The sequence below is a fragment of the Hylaeus anthracinus genome, unplaced genomic scaffold (assembly GCF_026225885.1).
Source record: "Hylaeus anthracinus isolate JK02 unplaced genomic scaffold, UHH_iyHylAnth1.0_haploid 0, whole genome shotgun sequence".
Lineage (NCBI taxonomy): Eukaryota > Metazoa > Arthropoda > Insecta > Hymenoptera > Colletidae > Hylaeus > Hylaeus anthracinus.
In genome coordinates, this window is record NW_026533254.1 from 2,816,612 (window position 1) to 2,833,762 (window position 17,151).

The 17,151-nt window shown below is 33.6% G+C and overlaps 1 protein-coding gene across 3 annotated transcripts in view; it reads right to left on the minus strand.

Annotated features, from left to right (window-relative positions):
* LOC128896238 (uncharacterized) overlaps positions 1-16,105 on the minus strand; it is a 31,314-nt gene extending 15,209 nt beyond the window's left edge. The window contains exon 1 of one of the 3 annotated variants that reach the window (XR_008461939.1): positions 15,844-16,092. The gene's annotated coding sequence lies outside the window, so the exon portion shown is untranslated. Of the gene's footprint in view, positions 1-15,657 lie in introns of all 3 variants that reach the window. The other 2 variants (XR_008461938.1, XM_054159464.1) reach the window with 2 other exon arrangements.
* Positions 16,106-17,151: the final 1,046 nt, after the last annotated feature.

The following is a 17,151-nucleotide window of genomic DNA, read 5'->3' on the forward strand; positions in this document are numbered from 1 at the left end:
TCTACATAAAAAGGAATGTGCCCTACTTGATAATAGAAAAAGAGATCTACGTTCGACTAATTCTTTATTCAATCCCTATGCAAGCAATTTTACATTTTTACATTTGAACACTAGAGAAGTCTAATCAATCAAGTTCACATTGATTATTTAATACGTGTAGGAAAGTTTGTAATGCATACATTGTTTTTAAATTCAACTCCATTTCCTTCTTCATCCATATTGCTTGTTGACAATCTGCATAAAAAGGAATGTGCCTTACTCGATAATAATAGAAAAAGAGATCAACGTTCGATTAATTTTTTATTCAATTCTTATGCAAGCAATTTTACATTTTTACATTTGAACACTAGAGAAGTCTAATCAATCAAGTTCACATTGATTATTTAATACGCGTAGGAAAGTTTGTAATGCATAAATTGTTTTGAAATTCAACTCCATTTCTTTCTTTGTGCTTGTCGACAATTTACATAAAAAGAAATTTGGTTTACTCGACAATTGGAAAGAGATTAACTCTGGACTAATTCTTCATTCGATCTTGCTAACACTAGAATAGCGAAGTTCATTCTTCTGTTTACATCGCATTGAAAGACTTCTTGCTAATTTGAGATCATTTAGATATCGCTAATAGCGCTAGACAATGGCAAGCTTGCGGTTACCACGTGTGTTTATTATCGTGCTTACTTCAGAATGACGGGTAAAGCTTTCTTTGCTCCATAGTTGTTAGACAGATAAGCATATGATTATTCGCTTTGCGTCTGTTAACCCTTTATTTACAGCCAGGATTTATAAGTCCCGTCAATTTTCTCACGGTACTGTATTAATTAAACGCTTTGAAACCTATTGTAACTTTCGAGTCCACTTCTATGAAGTTCGTTTTTAATTGGCGGCACAAGCTTTTTTTCTTTTGGAAGCTCGTTAGAGACAACTCTATAAAATGATACAACACCAAGATGGACCCCTAGATTTTAAAAACTTTTGAGAAATTCAGTAAATAGAGGCTTAATTGAGATTTTCTTATAATATGAAAACGAATTATTTCTACAAATAAGTACTCACGATCTGTAAGTAGACAATAAAATTCGAACCAGACTATTACGAGCAGAAAAATTGTCAGTTCACATACAATAATTATATTTTTTGTTAAGTCTAGACGGTATAAATGAAACTGATTTATGATTTTTAAACAATGTTTTTAGCATTCTCTCATATCACTTGTTGTAGTCTAACAAGGGAAGTTTGACAATAGATACACGATAAAGAATTTGAATTTTCTCAGTAATAAAGTCCATTTTGACTCAAAAACGGTTTTAAAGGTAGAAACAACCTTTCGAAGTAATTCTGGGTATTTATATTTTTGCTAATATCTCTCAAACTATAAGAGATATTAAAAAAATGTTAAATATAAAGTTGAATGGTTTTTAACATTCTATAATGCCATGGTGAGAAATTAAAAGAAAATTTATTTTTAATAATATTCCCCCTACCACAAATCTTTTCACCACTCGGTGCATAAAAATTGTGTTCGCAATTATGTGGACATTTTCATACTGTACAACTTTCGTTTAGATAATTTTGTTCTATCTGTTATCTCATGCGAGTCACTAGACAATGTACATAGATACGTGTATCCTCTACTGTGTGCCGAATCGGTCAGATTTTCGACTAAAATTTGAAAAATAATTCATAATTCAATCATAATTTTTCTTTGGTTAAGCGGATTTCAATGATCAAAACAGGAAACAGCATGTTTTTAGGTGAAGAATTTTTAAAAAATTTCGAAAAGTCTATTTTTTAGTACTTTTTGACGGAAAAATATATAAAAAGCTGTCCAGTTTTCAAAAATTCGTAGATCTCTTAATAACAAACATTTCGGATTGAAACATTTTTTTTATTGTAGATCAATTCAGAAAACTCAATTTTTTTTAAATAAAAGAAACATTTTTTCAGGAATTCACAAGGGAATTGCCTGTCGATTTTGTTGAAAATCTAATTGTCCATAAAAATTATATTTCACTTCCTGGGTCAAAAGGAAGCATATTTCGTTAAATAGCATGTAGACGTAACTTTCATTACCTATGAGAACAAATTCCTAAAGGAATATAGAACAATGGTCCTTTGAAAAAATATGTTAAACAAAAGTTAAACGTCTCGATGAGATATGAAATTGTTGTTAAACATATATTATTTCGAGAAACGAATACTTTTCAAGGAGGGGAGAGGCATAATATTGTGATTCGGTGTGCGTAGGTTTTCTTTGGGATTATCCGTGACCGCGAAAATTACTGATCGCGACCGAAGTGGGGAAGGAAAAACCCGAAAGATGGGCCTGTTCGATCTAAGAGGGGGTAACACGTAAATTCATTCTAACCCGAGTCGAGAGATCGAGTACACGTGTTCGACACATTGTCCGGTAATTAGTGTTTATCCACCATCCAAGGACACCCATCCGAAACGAGTAACGACCGTACCACAGACAGTCGAATTCCTTCTCTTCTATCCAAGGAAGTTATCTAAGCAGTTCTTCTAAATTGTAAGTCCTTTGTTCTAAGAATATTGAAGAATATAAGTTCTATTAAGGCCGATCGCACTTGGGCGCAACCGATTTGAAATTAGTGTTGCAAACTGTTTGCGTTCTTTATTTTACCTACTTCACTATCTTTGTTTTACCTAGATCCACGGTTGCATGCAACTAGTTTCAGAGTGGTTTGAAACTGATCAGTTACGCCCGTGTGCGATCGGCCTAAGTTCTATTACATTCTGCAAAAGAACAAGAGTTTTTCTAATATAATATTAGGTTGGCCAAAAAGGTTGGTTCGATTTACTAACTTCAGTTCGATTGTCTATTGTCTAACCACTTGATGGACGAATTTTAAATGGATTAAAAGGATATTTCAATTCGTAAAATCTTTTCTCCTTAAAAGCACATTCTATCTCGCTTCTCGGTGATTACTATATACAATAATCAAAGTTTTTGATAATATAACATTAAATTAAATTGATTTCTACACCGGAATCCTGAAAAGTACCGTTGCAGTCGACATGTTAATTTTGGTTTCTTTCTACCAGGGATTCTTTTACGCAGTTCTGAATATTTAAAGCAAACACTGCATTCTCGTAGTTCGGTACAAAAGCTGATTTATACCATGCTCTATCGCGAGGGGATTGCAAAATCGAACTTGTATATTAAATACAGTAGAGACTCCCGTATCCGAACTAATAGGGAGACAAAAGTGGCCGGATAGTGGAATTTTCGGATAATAGAACAATTACTTTCTTTCGCGTTAAATGTCATTTATTCAATTACGAATTAACAAAATTGAGCTTCTTTCAAAAGGGTTCTGCTAAATCACATAAATTGTGTATTGTGAGCAGCTGAGTAGAATTACATTCCCGTTGTGCCTCAAACCATACAAGTCCCTTTTAACCGACTTCCAAAAGATTGCATTGTATTTAATAAGCTGTATTTAATAATTTAACTAAATTCATCAAGAGCTGATGAGAAATAAAATAATTTGTGGAAAAAAATATAACCGACTTTGACAAAATATTAAATCTGCACTAAAAAGTACGAAATAATTTCTAGTTGATTGATACGAATACTCACCAGTTCTAGATATGATTCCTTAAAAGTATGAAATAATTTCTATTTCCTTTATATTAAATTATGTTAAATAACCTTTCCATGAAGTTTAAATAGAAATTCTTTCATACTTTTCACTGTACTTTCTCATACTTTTAAGCATGTATATCTAGAGCTGATGAGTATTCATATAAATTAACTAGAAATTATTTCATACTTTTTAGTGGAATTTTAATAACCTTTCCATGAAGTTTAAATAGAAATTCTTTCATACTTTTAAGCAATTATATCTAAAGCTGGTGAGTATTCATATCAATTAACTAGAAATTATTTCATACTTTTTAGTGCAATTTTAATGTATTTCGAATTTGGTTATATTGTTTTTCCAAAAATTATTTTATTCAAATGACTCGAATGCTTCGACATGAGAAAGCACGTGCGGGTAGCAGATCATGCGGATAATAGAACGTTCGTATATTAGGGGATTCGGATAATAGGGGTACGGATACGGGTGTCTCTACTGTATTCGATATGGCGTTTCAGAAGCATTTCTAAACGAGATTACATCCAAGTTCTAAGGCTTAACAAATTGCATGGTAAAGATGAAAGAAACACTGGTTATTAAATATGTTTAACGGTTATTACGAAGTTATGCGAGTTATACGATATCCGATAAAAAATTTCTCCGACTTTCATTAAATACCAATTTAACTTTGTTTTAATTTGTTCGCTCGTTGGTTGAACTTTTTCATAACTGTTTCGTTCTCTTAGAGGATTACACTTTGCAACAGATAACTTTACGCATAAAAGCAATAGTAGTAATAAAAAAGTGTATTTGTAACGGAACAGCTTCAAAGTACTCGACCGATTTTTTCATGAATGGTATATTCCACACCGATAGAATTTCTTTCTCGATGAACTGATAGTTTGGACCACGTGTGAGACTCGTGGTTAAGTTATCGAACCAAAAATGTGTATCCGGAGCCTAGCCCGTGGATCAATGTAAACAACACGTGCTACGCTCGAATTTGTTGATGTGCCACACCCTAAACGGCACGGGAAAAATTCGTAGCAGATTCTTATTATCACTTTAAATCAAACAAGAATTTATTCAGAAATTTCAATGAAATGTTATCGATTTATTATCGATTTCAAGATGATAAACCTTTTGTGGTAGATCTATCACGATTATTAGCACTTATTGTTTGTTGTTGAATTTAACCCTTTGCACTCGAGAGATGATTCTCAGTCACCACTAGGTTTCCTTTAGGTTTAATTTCTTTGGAACTCGAAGTGTCAATAAAATGATTGCTGTTGAAGCAAAGGTGACCTGATTTTCGAATCTCAATTTTCGAAGTCAATCTAAGCTTAGTATTCGTGACAATAGAATGCTAAGAAAGCATCTCGAATTGCTGGCAGATACCAGAAAAGAAAGGCCTCGAGTGCAAAGGGTTAATATATCATATAATTTATATACAGTCAGTGTAAGAAGTATTCGTACAGCAACCAATTTAAAATAAATGGTTCCTGTACGAATACTTATTACCAGACTGCGGATTTTTATGCAAAATAAAATCTTCGCAAACGTACATACAAAAATTGAACCTAAATAGGAATTTATTTTATTCTGCAAATACATATTATAACATAAACGTTACTTTCTATCTTTTTTATATTCTTGCATATTGTTTGCATTTTGTAGGTTCTTGCACATTCAAATTTCCTATAAATGCAGTCTACTTATTACATTGATTGTATATTAGGATGTGCCATTTCAATGCAATATTTTCGTGCAAACAAAATTTGTTTATCTCAATTACAGACTTGACTCATCGAAAAATACGACTTTCCATTTGAAATACATGGGAAAATTTGTCTTCCTTTCTAGAATATTTTTCATTACCTATAAAATTTTGTAGACAAAAATAAAGTACACAGTTTTGTGGGGATATAAAACTATCTACAAAAAAGCCTTATGGGTCAAGTTTGTATGATCAGTACTTCTCGAATTATACTATGTATTGCTTGACATAACATTTCTAATTGAAACTGGTGTAAAACTATATAGAGAACCACTTATTTGGAATAACTCGTAAAATATTGGTTTTCTGAAAATTCTATAAGGAAGCTTTCTTTAAAAAAATTAAATTATCGTAAAGTGAACCATTTCGTAAATGTAAATGGAAAGATGCTTATATCAATAATACAAATCGAAAAATACTTTTCCATTTTGTAATCGGAGGTTTTACTATTGTTCAGGCTGCCTGGATTTTAAATGCAAACGACTGTTACCGTTGACAGTTGAAATAACCGGTGTTATTATCCAGTCTGGTAAACATGGGTCCTGCATTAACACATGACTTTAAATAAACAACTTTTTGCCGCGGCCTGGAATAAAAATGGCGCGCAGTGAGCCACACCAGCGAACTTTAATTGCTCGTATTTAAATAACGAATCTTCAGATTGTAAAATGGTAAAGGACTTTTCGATTCGTTTTTACACGAAAAATCCATCACGATAGAAAGTTCTATATTCTTGATATTATTTCGTACAGCAGCATTTACAATTAATAACATGAAGTACTATAAGACATCAAAGACATTTTCATTACATGGAGCCAGTGATTTATTTCAAGAAATATATATCTTCAAAAACATTGTATCTTCCTCTTCGAAGAACCCTAGGTTCTCCATCACTGGCTCAAAATGCATATTGAATTTAATTTAATGGAAACTTGAAGCGTAAGCGTTCGGACACTTTCATGAGCCATTGTAGATTTCAGGCGTGGGATGCGAGTCAACGAAAACAGTGTTGCACAGTTTGGATTACAGAGCAGAGTTCAATATACGCGATTTAATTGATATCGACGTCGGTGGCTCCTGCCAGCAGCTAGGCAACGACGATTCGGTTATATTCGTTCTTTTAATGACGTGCATTAAAATCGAACGTTGAGAAAATCAGACAGCCGTGGGCTTGACCCGCTTTTACAAGAGCGTTAACGATGTAAATGTGTCGCGGAAAAATGTCGAACCTTGTACCGAGAAACCCGGCATAAGTGTGAATTCCCAGGTGCAAGCTGCGCCTTTGTATCGACCGACAGACTAAATTCTACCGTGGTTTATATCTGTTTACATTTTCATCTCCGCGTGTTTTTTTTTCAGCGGGTTGTCTCAATTTCCACCTCGATGTATAATACTTTCAGAGTAGGTGAAATAATCGATGAATGAACTCGATTAAATCAAGGAATAGCTGACTCGTAGACATCTGTGCTTTTCTCTTGTCAATATTTTACACTGTATATTATTGTTATAGATGAAGAAAGCTATTTGATTACTCGAGATTATTCTTCGGATACATAATAAAAGATTTTCCAAATGGAGCTTTTGGATATTGTTTTTTGATAACAGTAACGAGCATTTTAATATAAATATATTATATAAATTATATAAATAGGTATTTAGGTATTAAAATCATGCAAAATTATAAAGAAGTATAAATGATGCATTTATGCAAACATTCGGAATGAATACTCTCTTTGTCTAATATAAATAAAATAATGAAAATGTCTACATCGTGTCTTTTGATAACAATAATTTGTTTAGATGATTTTCGTGTTAGATGTTTCATGTGCTGTTGCGAAAGATTGGTATATTTTCCTTTAATGCAGTATTTCACTTTCCCCGAGGCCCGAGTATAAAAGTGTAGACTATCAACAAAAACAGCTCACGAAAGAACAATTTTCAATAATGTTTTGATAAAGTTAAAAGGTGGGCCAGATACGTACAGGTATACTTTCAAACAATAAAAACACTTTCTCAGTGGCTGCAGCATATATTGTTGCGCCACTTTGTCGATATTAAAAATTCTTTAGTCATTTCTCTAGTTTCAAAACTTTGAGACTTCAAAACTTTGAGACTTCAAAACTTTGAGACTTCAAAACTTCAAGATTTCAAGAATTTAAATACTCAAATTTCATGATTTCAAAACCTTAAGACCTCAAGACATCAAGGCTTCAAGTTCTCAAGATTTGAAGATTTCAAACTTTAAAATCTCAAGATTTAAAGATCTTAAGCCAATAAAAACCACAAGATTTTAAGAATTGAAAAACTCAAGATTCGAAGATCTCAGAACATCAAGATTTCACGAACCCAAGACATCAGATCTTAAGACCTCAACATATCAAGATATCAAGATTTCAAGGCTTCGAGACATCAAGATTTCAAGGCTTCAAGATTTCAAGGCTTCAAGATATCAAGATTTCAAGATATCAAGATTTCAAGATATCAAGATTTCAAGATATCAAGATTTCAAGACATCAAGCTTTCAAGGCTTCAAGACATCAAGATTTCAAGGCTACAAGATATCAAGATTTCTAAGCTTTAAAATCTCAAGACATCAACTCTTCAAAACCTCGAGCCATCAACATATCAAGACTCCAAGACTCGAAAACTTCGACTGCTCAAAAATTCAAGACCCATCAAGACATATCGGATACATAAACTTCGTAACTCTTTTCGCGAGTATCAGCCTGTTGAACTCTCAGAAGCTCTTGTTGAATGAGTCACAATTTTATTAAACTGCTTATTCTGGAATCATTTCACTGTCTCGCGTCTGGACGTTCCCATGCTCTAGTTCACTGATTGCCAACCTTGAAGTGTGTAAGAGCTATTGTACAGGGTGTCCCGTCATTGGTGGTACAAGCGAGTAGGGAGTGATGCTACGTAAAAAATTGAATCGAAAATGTAGAATAAAATTTTGTCTACAACCCTTTATTATGTTTTCGAAAAACATAAGTTTGGAAATTTATCGAACACGCGTACACTTGGACCAACTTCAGCTCGGAGGATTGCATTGCAGATCACCTCCATTATTGTTCGTATACGTTGTCAATGGATCGATGAACAGATTTCCAGAATTTGTCTAATTTATGAACTGTTGGAAGTAATTTCCACGTTGTTGGAAACATAACTCTCCTTATTAAATTGCATCGAATGTTTTCTAATGTGTCGTTTTGCACTTTTAATTGCTCAAACGCTATAATAATTTTCTATTTTAATTATTCAGTGCTCGTTATGTCATCACTGTACACAATCGACTTAACACGACCGCACAAATAAAAATCTAAAGGTGATGGGTTCGGAGATCGTAGCGGCCAAGGTATTTTGCCATCGCGGCCGATTCAGCAGTAATAACTTTCATTTAAATTACTTCATTACTATAGTGTGGTGGTGTTCCAACTTGTTGAAAAATTAACCCTTTGCACTCGAAGCCATTTTTCCTGGTATCTGTCAGCAACTCGAGATGCTTTCTTAGTATTCTATTGCCACGAATGCTAAGCTTAGATTGACTTCGAAAATGAGATCTCTAATTTGAAATTTGAAAATCAGGTGACCTTTGCCTCAACGACAATCATTTTATTGACACTTCGAGTTCCAAAGAAATTAAATCTAAAGGAAACATAGCGGTGACTGAGAATCATCTCTCAAGTGCAAAGGGTTAAATTTCTTCGAATTATAAGAGGAACACTTTCCAATAATTCGGGTAACGTGACTCGTTAAATCGAGTACTCGCATACTCGACAAATATTCTAACTTATTTTTTTCGAAAATAAAGGGTTGTACGAAGAAATTTTATTCTACATTTTTGATTCAATTTTTCACGTAGAATCAGCTTCTAATCGCTTGTATCACCAGTTACGGGAGCCCCTGTATAGCAGGGGTGGTTAACCCAAATGAGTTCGCGGGCCACTTTCGAAATGCATCATAACTTCGCGGGCCGCTAATAAAATTATGTATCCCCATATTAGATATTAGATATTAGATTTAGACTCATTGTAGACATTTTTTTGCCCTTCAGCTCTTCAGTTTTTTTCGACACGTAATGGACGGTGCGCGATCGCGCTCCTTGGCATTTTTCGACCGTGTTTCGTGAAAACTTTCTGGTACGCAATATTAACTTAAAATCAAAGTTAATTTTTTCTCAAAATTTCGACAGCTAATTTATGAATATACAGTCAGTGTAATAAGTATTCGTACAGGAAGCATTTATTTTAAATGGGGTGCTGTACGAATACTTTTTACACTGACTGTATAGATGCAAAATTAATGTACTTCTTTAAGGGGGGAGGGTCAAGTAAAAAACCGCTTTTTCGCGAATTATTTTTGAAGAGTGCGTAATATATATTTATTTACAACTAATTACTTGATATTTTGTAGCATGTAGATAATCTATATAATTTTTGTTATGTAAAAATATTCATAAATGAATGAACAGCAGCTGTTTGAAGTTGGCTTCTCGAAAATGCGCCGTGCAGCGCACAGATCACTCTAATTATTTGAAATCAAAAATCCACCAATTTTTCGTTAAATTATAGTAATCCGCTTTGCATAAACCTAGATTAAAAAAAAAAATTTTTTAATTTAAAATTCCACGCCACGTTAAAAAAATCTTGTTATAAAAAAAACTGATTAAAAACATTGTTTATTTCAATTTTTATAAAAACCTTTAGGTTGATGCAAAGAAGAATAGTTTAAGGAATAGTTTGTGCCAAGTCTCATAGCAATCGACTGAGAAACCTCTAAGCTACATTGCACGGCACGCGAAATTTTGTGTTTTGAGAAAAAAGCGTTTAAAGTTTCCGGATATAAAAATAATCCTTCGTGTACCGTTCGGAGCGCATCACTTTAATGACTTTGTAGGTACACTTAGACATGGAAGTTTTAGCTGAAATGGTCGGAGCACATTCTCCAGATGGTAAACTAATTTTCTAAACAAAAAAAAAAACAGGTCAAAATTTTGAATTTTACTTGACCCTCCCTCCTTAATACATTGGTTTCCACTACTTTGGCCATTATGAAATAGATATATTTTGTAAAAGTGTGATGAATCTCGCGGGCCACAGAAATCTAATAATAAATCTAATAATAATCAAATGATAAAGCTCTCAATCTCGATGGCACGGCGCGTAGAAAGAAAATACGCAGGCTGATTCTGCGGGTCCTGAGGGATGCGGATCGCCTGACGTTCAACTCCGCTTCGGCATTACCGAGGTTTAGATAGAATGGCCCCGCCCAATGATAGACCACCCCGTGAAGTAGTGACGTTCTCGTTAAGGTTAGGCCCGGGCCAAAGGAAAACGACGACCTATCGAGAAGCGGGTAGAATCAATGGCCGGGTGCGACGCGATTTCTACAGTTAAAAACTATAACTACACAAAATTTCAGGGCTGCACACAAAGATTTTATTTTGGTTAAAAATTAACGTGTTTGAACGCCCGCCTACGCTTCCAACCCCGGAGCGACTTCTAGCTGCAGCGCTATGGGCTTGTCACCTAGTAAGGAGTGTTTTTAGGTACAAATTTTCACTGCACCTTATCATTTCTAATTTTGGTAGCCAGCTCTTAGACTATAAGGCCCATGCAGCCAAGAGGACCTCGGGGGCTGCACCGGTAGTCTCCTCCAGCCATCAATGCAAAAACTATAGATTTCAAACTACTTATCCAAATCTTACAATAGGTAGCCGTTCAAAAATATGCACACGACAAATGACATAAATGAAGACAATATTATTTTTGAATAGCCTAGGTTGCATAATTAAATTATGGAACTATACAACTGGTTGTTTGTAAGGCACTTTCTGCATCTGTCCTTCACTATTTTCACAGTTGAAAATAATGGTTTATGCAGATTGGGATAACAGATGGCATACAATTTTATTCTACAGATGGCACAAAATTTGATTCTGGTCAAAAAGTTCGATCGGTTTACTAACTTCAGTTCGATTGTGTATTATTTAACCTCTCGAGGATCGAATTTTAAGAGGATTTTTTTTGCTTTAATCGAATATGCACACACCAAAGAATTATTTGACAAATTATTATTATACATTATTATACAAATATGTTATCTAACTTTAATATTGTATATTTTTTAATTCTAAAAGGTAATCGTAAATGTGTCAATATTCCTGAAGTTTTATAATCAGTGTATGACAATGGACACTTAATCTTATTTTTTAACTAAAAATTTGTAAGATCGATTTTTCCAATTTTCGTCTCTTTCGCGTTTTACAAAATTCGCTAAGTAGAAAGTGCTTCGATTCTGAAAGTGTTGTTGAACATTAGTTTGATCAATTTTTTGCGTCGAACGAGGAGAAATTTTGTAACCGTGGAATTATGAATTTGTCCAAAAGATGTGGGAAGATGATCGAACAAAGTGGAAGATATCTTATTGAATCAAGACATTTTCTTGTCTAAGAAAAATCGCTTTTCATTTACGCGTTAAAATTCGAACGAACTTTTAGGCCAACCTAATAGAAACACCAACGTCTGTTCCTCGCATGGTGGCACTGATGTTCTTACTACATCAATATAAATTTTGTACCTCTGATTATATATCAGAATAATGCCTTTATATATAACGTAACACAAACCTGGATTATTGGATATTTGATCTTGAGGATATTATACTTAGATTAGAAGAGCTTTCAAAGATTACCTTAAAAATGGACGGTAAACTCAACTTTTTTCTGCCACTTTAAATTACCACGATCGACTGAATTTATTCTTTGCAAACTACCAGTTGCTCGCTAGCATTGGCAGCCTCTACTCTAATTTAAAATACACAGGTCATCGTGGAAAGATTTTTATCAAACAGATTTGTTGTACACGTATTTGTCAAATTGCTGCAAATAACGTGTTAAAATGTTTCATAGTTATCGTTTCATGGATAATTTCTTTAGTTCCAAAGAGGTGCAATTAGTTTTTCGTATATATTTTAAAAGCTACTTTATTTTACTAATATGTAGTTACTTTCAAAAGTAACGATTTGTGTTTTATGTAATCAATTGTTTACGTACAGTATGACATGAAAACTTTGAACTTTAATTTTTTGTGAGAAGTGCATATTCCTGATTGCTTCATTATTGTTGAAAGGTCCTCAACATTACCAGAAATAAATATAAGACTGGTGAGAAATAATTTCGCACAAGACGACTGTGTAGAGTATAGATTAAAGTCTAAAGTTCAAAGTTGAGTTCAAAGGTTTCACGTCATGCCGTGAATAAACTATTGACTGTCTAAAAAAGACACGCGACACCTCTATTAAAACGAATTCTCTTACTTTTATTTTCGGCTATTATTTTTGCACTAGGCGTAATGATTTTTCAAATATCTAAGAAGAAGTGACTTTGTATAGCTGTCGAAAGGTATAAAGAACTATTGATACAAGCAGTGTGTGCTCAAGGATGCTACGAACCCTTAGCAATACTAGGTAATTGACGGTGCTCTCTCATACCTAAATAATATTTATTAATTTTTAATATTTATTAGGTTTAGAAATTAATTTTGTGCCTTTGCATTTACACAATTATAATTTTAGTTTAAATAGAAAAGTTTACTGGCCATTTTGCTACACTAAAGTACCAACCTTGATAGTAATTAGACATACTGATTGCTTTTCTTTAATAGTTCTATTTTACATCGCATCTACTGCTTGGTCATCAGCGATGGATTTCATTAAGTTTTTATTTAGTTAGTGGAACTGTATATTATTGTAGAGATTAGTGGCTTTGAGATTGTTTATAGTGCTTAACGCATTCGATATTTCGTTTTTACAACTATATGTGGTATTTTGGAGGAAAGATACAAAATTGTATGGTTTCCCTTTATAAGAGAATTAATCTCTATACCTAATATATTCAATTTCCAAGATTTCTATTCTTTAAAATAAATGGAAATTTTTGTATCTAACCCTTTGCACTCGAGAGGTGACTCTCAGTCACCATTAGGTTTCACGCAGCAAATCTACGATACCTAATGTTTCTTTACGTTTAATTTCTTTGGAGCTCGAAGTGTCAATAAAATGATTGTCGATGAGACAATCTAGATAGCTTAGAATTCATGGCAATAGAATGCTAAGAAACATCTCGAGTTGCTGGTAGATGCCAGAAAAAAGGCCTCGAGTGCAAAGGGCTAATATGTTGTACGAGAAAAATAAAATAATCAGGAAATTAGAAAATTAGAAAATTAGAAAATATTCCACATATACTGTTTTATACATACACTCGTTGCACATCGTTCATAACGATTTGACTTGATGAAAGTATACAAGTGTGGAAAATAAATTTTCCCAGTAAAATCTAAAGTGACCTAACTATGGGTGGAAAGGTAAGGGTCGCTGCGCGGTCGCGCAACCGCGCAGCTTAGAGGAAACATTGACCGAGGGAGCTTACTTTTGAGCCTTACATTACATACGTATGACCACAAATCAACGGAATGGACTTTACTAAATTTGTGAACTTTCCTTTAATTGCGAATCGATATTTTATTCATGTTTCGACTGCTCTATTCATTCAAGTTCCTAGTCAACTATATTTATTGGTTATTTATAATCGTTGCGAAGGATTCTTGAATAATCATTGTGTACAACTATAGCATTAAATCCATAATGTCTTTATATTCGATTGATGCTACAGTTAGGAACATAATTAGACTCGCGTTCGTGGACTTGCATTACTTTCGTAGCGAATGCTTTCCTCGTTCCCGTTAGAAATTTAATCATGTTTATATTAAAACTGCTTCGAAAACAAAGTCAACATGGTTTTCAAACATGCTCGTAGGAGCTTACTTCTGTCGAAAAATGAACTCCACTTTCGTAACGAATAGCTCTCAAAGCCTCGTTTCCTTATTGCTCCCATACTTCCATGATAGATGAACGCTTTTCCAAAAGAGTCTTTAGGATTATGTTTTTTAATAACAAAGTACAGCTGTTAGTGTGTTTACAGTGGACCTTTAAATGTTATCATTTATCACGTTTAATTATTTAAAGATTGCTATTAAAATTGTTTGTATTCCATATCATTTGTTTTCACTTCATTGGTTTACATATTTATATAAAATTATAGAGCAAAATGGTTATTCTATTGTATACAATAATATCGTAGACGATATTAATTGTATTATATAATATTATATACAATTAATATGTCAATATATAATTACTTTTGGTATCAGTTAAAACACGAACAAAAATTTGCATGAGACTTGAGTAGTTTGCGTTCACAGGTTGAGCAAGTCGTTATCGCGTTATTTCGTTAATATCGCTGCGATAAGAATCGTTCAGCGAGATTAAAATTCCCCTTTACGTTTCGTTGAATTTTTATGTATATAAATTAATTACTAGTTTCTAAATTCGCATTGCAAACTGCACTAAAAGTGCCTCGACATTGTTGTTTTAATCATACACAAATGGTATGGAATACAAACAATTTTAACAGCAATCTTTAAATAATTAAACGTGATAAATGATAACATTTAAAGGTCCACTGTAAATACACTAACAGCTGTACTTTGTTTAGTACTTTGCTAAGCTGTACTTTAAAAAACAAAATCCTAAAGACTCTTTTGGAAAAGCATTCATCTATCATGGAACAAACTTAAAAACTACGCTATAGACTCGTCTGATAGGTACGACACCTGTTTCCTATTTCTCACGTCGTGTATATTATTGGTACAATAATTAGTTTTCCGTCGAAGAAGGTTAATAAACCTCTCGCAAATCTGCATAGCTTCATAGTAACACAGAAAACTGGTCAGTATTTCCCTGCTATTTAAAAACGTCATTTGTTTGAAACAATTCCAAAAGAATCGTCGAAACTATTATTTTCAAACCGAAATGATTTTGATGTGGCAGACTTCTGCCTTCGGCATAGCCATCCGAAAAACTCATTCTCGCTTGGCTGTTAGTTCAACGATTACATTTCATCGAAAACGATTTAGCACTATTTTCGCAAACATCTATGGAATTAATATTTAAAACTCCTCCAGATCCTTCGAGGTATGAATAAAAAGAACTGCAATAAAGACTAGAACATAAATTTTAGTAAAGTCGGAAATGTCTGCTTGAAAAATCTTTGATCCTTAATAAAATAACTTCAATAAAAGATCGATGCTGTTTAGACAAAAACGAAACTTATACGATCCAATATCACGCCAGGCGAGAAGGGATTCGCTAGCATCGATTCCACAATAATTTATGCGACAGCACCCAACAAACAAGAACAAATGAAAACTGTATCACCTTCTGGCTCCTCTTAGATTGTTTAGTTACCTCGCGTTACCATTAATTCACTTTACAATCGCGAAAACGTACGTTTCGCGTTTCGCTCGCGAGTATCGAAGATATCTCCGACAATCATTTATTTTTCTCGCTATCAACATGCCCTGTCTGGCTATTCTACGTGTAACAGTAACAGCTTCAACAAACCGCACTCGACCGTGGAAAAGTTTCCCATCGATCGGAAATAGAACGTTCGACACAAGAACCCGAGCGTTTGCTTAACCGAGGGATAAGGTTTTGGCACTCTCGTTTCACTCGAAAAGAAACCACTCTAGGGAAGACGGGGCTGCACTAACGTCGGTTAGGCAGTAGGAAACCGTCGCTGGGCTTATCGGTCGCTTTTCAACGGCGAAAAGATCGGCACGGAAAATCTCGGAATGAAATTCTGAACGCGGTTCTACCACGGAAATCCGACGGCTGACTGGAGAATTCGCAGACGTGCGCCTTTAATTTAAAGCCGCGGACCGTCTTCGAGCACACTGCATGTGCGCGTTTCTCTCCGATGTGTGGAGGGTACGTTGGGGAAGGTGTATCAATGATTGCGAGTGTTCTGGGGCATCAATAAAATTGTCGTCTATTCTCGGGTTTTCGGGATGGCATTGTTACCGCGCTGAGCGTTTCATGCATTTGTGGAGCACCGGAATGCGACAAAGGCGTGTATGTTAAACGTGTTTGTGTGGAATGTATACAATTGTGCAAAAGGAAATAATAATCCTATGTACACATATAATTATAACAATTTATAGAATACGTTCTACGTGGGTAACTTTAATATTCGAACTTTTAACAATATTTACTTTGTTATAATTTCATCTTTATCCTTTAACAATCTACAATATTTCTATAACTTTAAATTTGTGCAAAAGGAAATAATAATGCTATGTACACATATAATTATAACAATTTATAGAATACGTTCTACGTGGGTAACTTTAATATTCGAACTTTTAACAATATTTACTTTGTTATAATTTCATCTTTATCCTTTAACAATCTACAATATTTTTATAACTTTAATATATACTCTTTATAATTTTTACTTTGCGTCTATTTCCTTAGGATGAAAGATGAAGTAATTGACGGATACATTGCATTGAAACATTAATTTTAGTTAACAAAAGTATAATAAAGTTTATATATTTTGTATTTAGCTTCCTATGTAGTTTATGTATCTAATTTATGTATTATGCATTATCTAATTTTGACGATACTTTTGTAATATCAGGACACTTTACAATTTTTACTTTGTCATTATTTCATTACTTTATCTGAGAAAGCAGATGTATGAATATCACTAAATCATGTGTCTGGTTAACTAAAGCAGACTTCACGTACTTTACTTAAATTGTTTCTCATAAAATAAGTCTCAAGTAAAACAACATGTTCTATACATTCGTATATATACTATATATGTAAAAGAATATATAATTTAATTTAAAAATTAAAATTAAATAT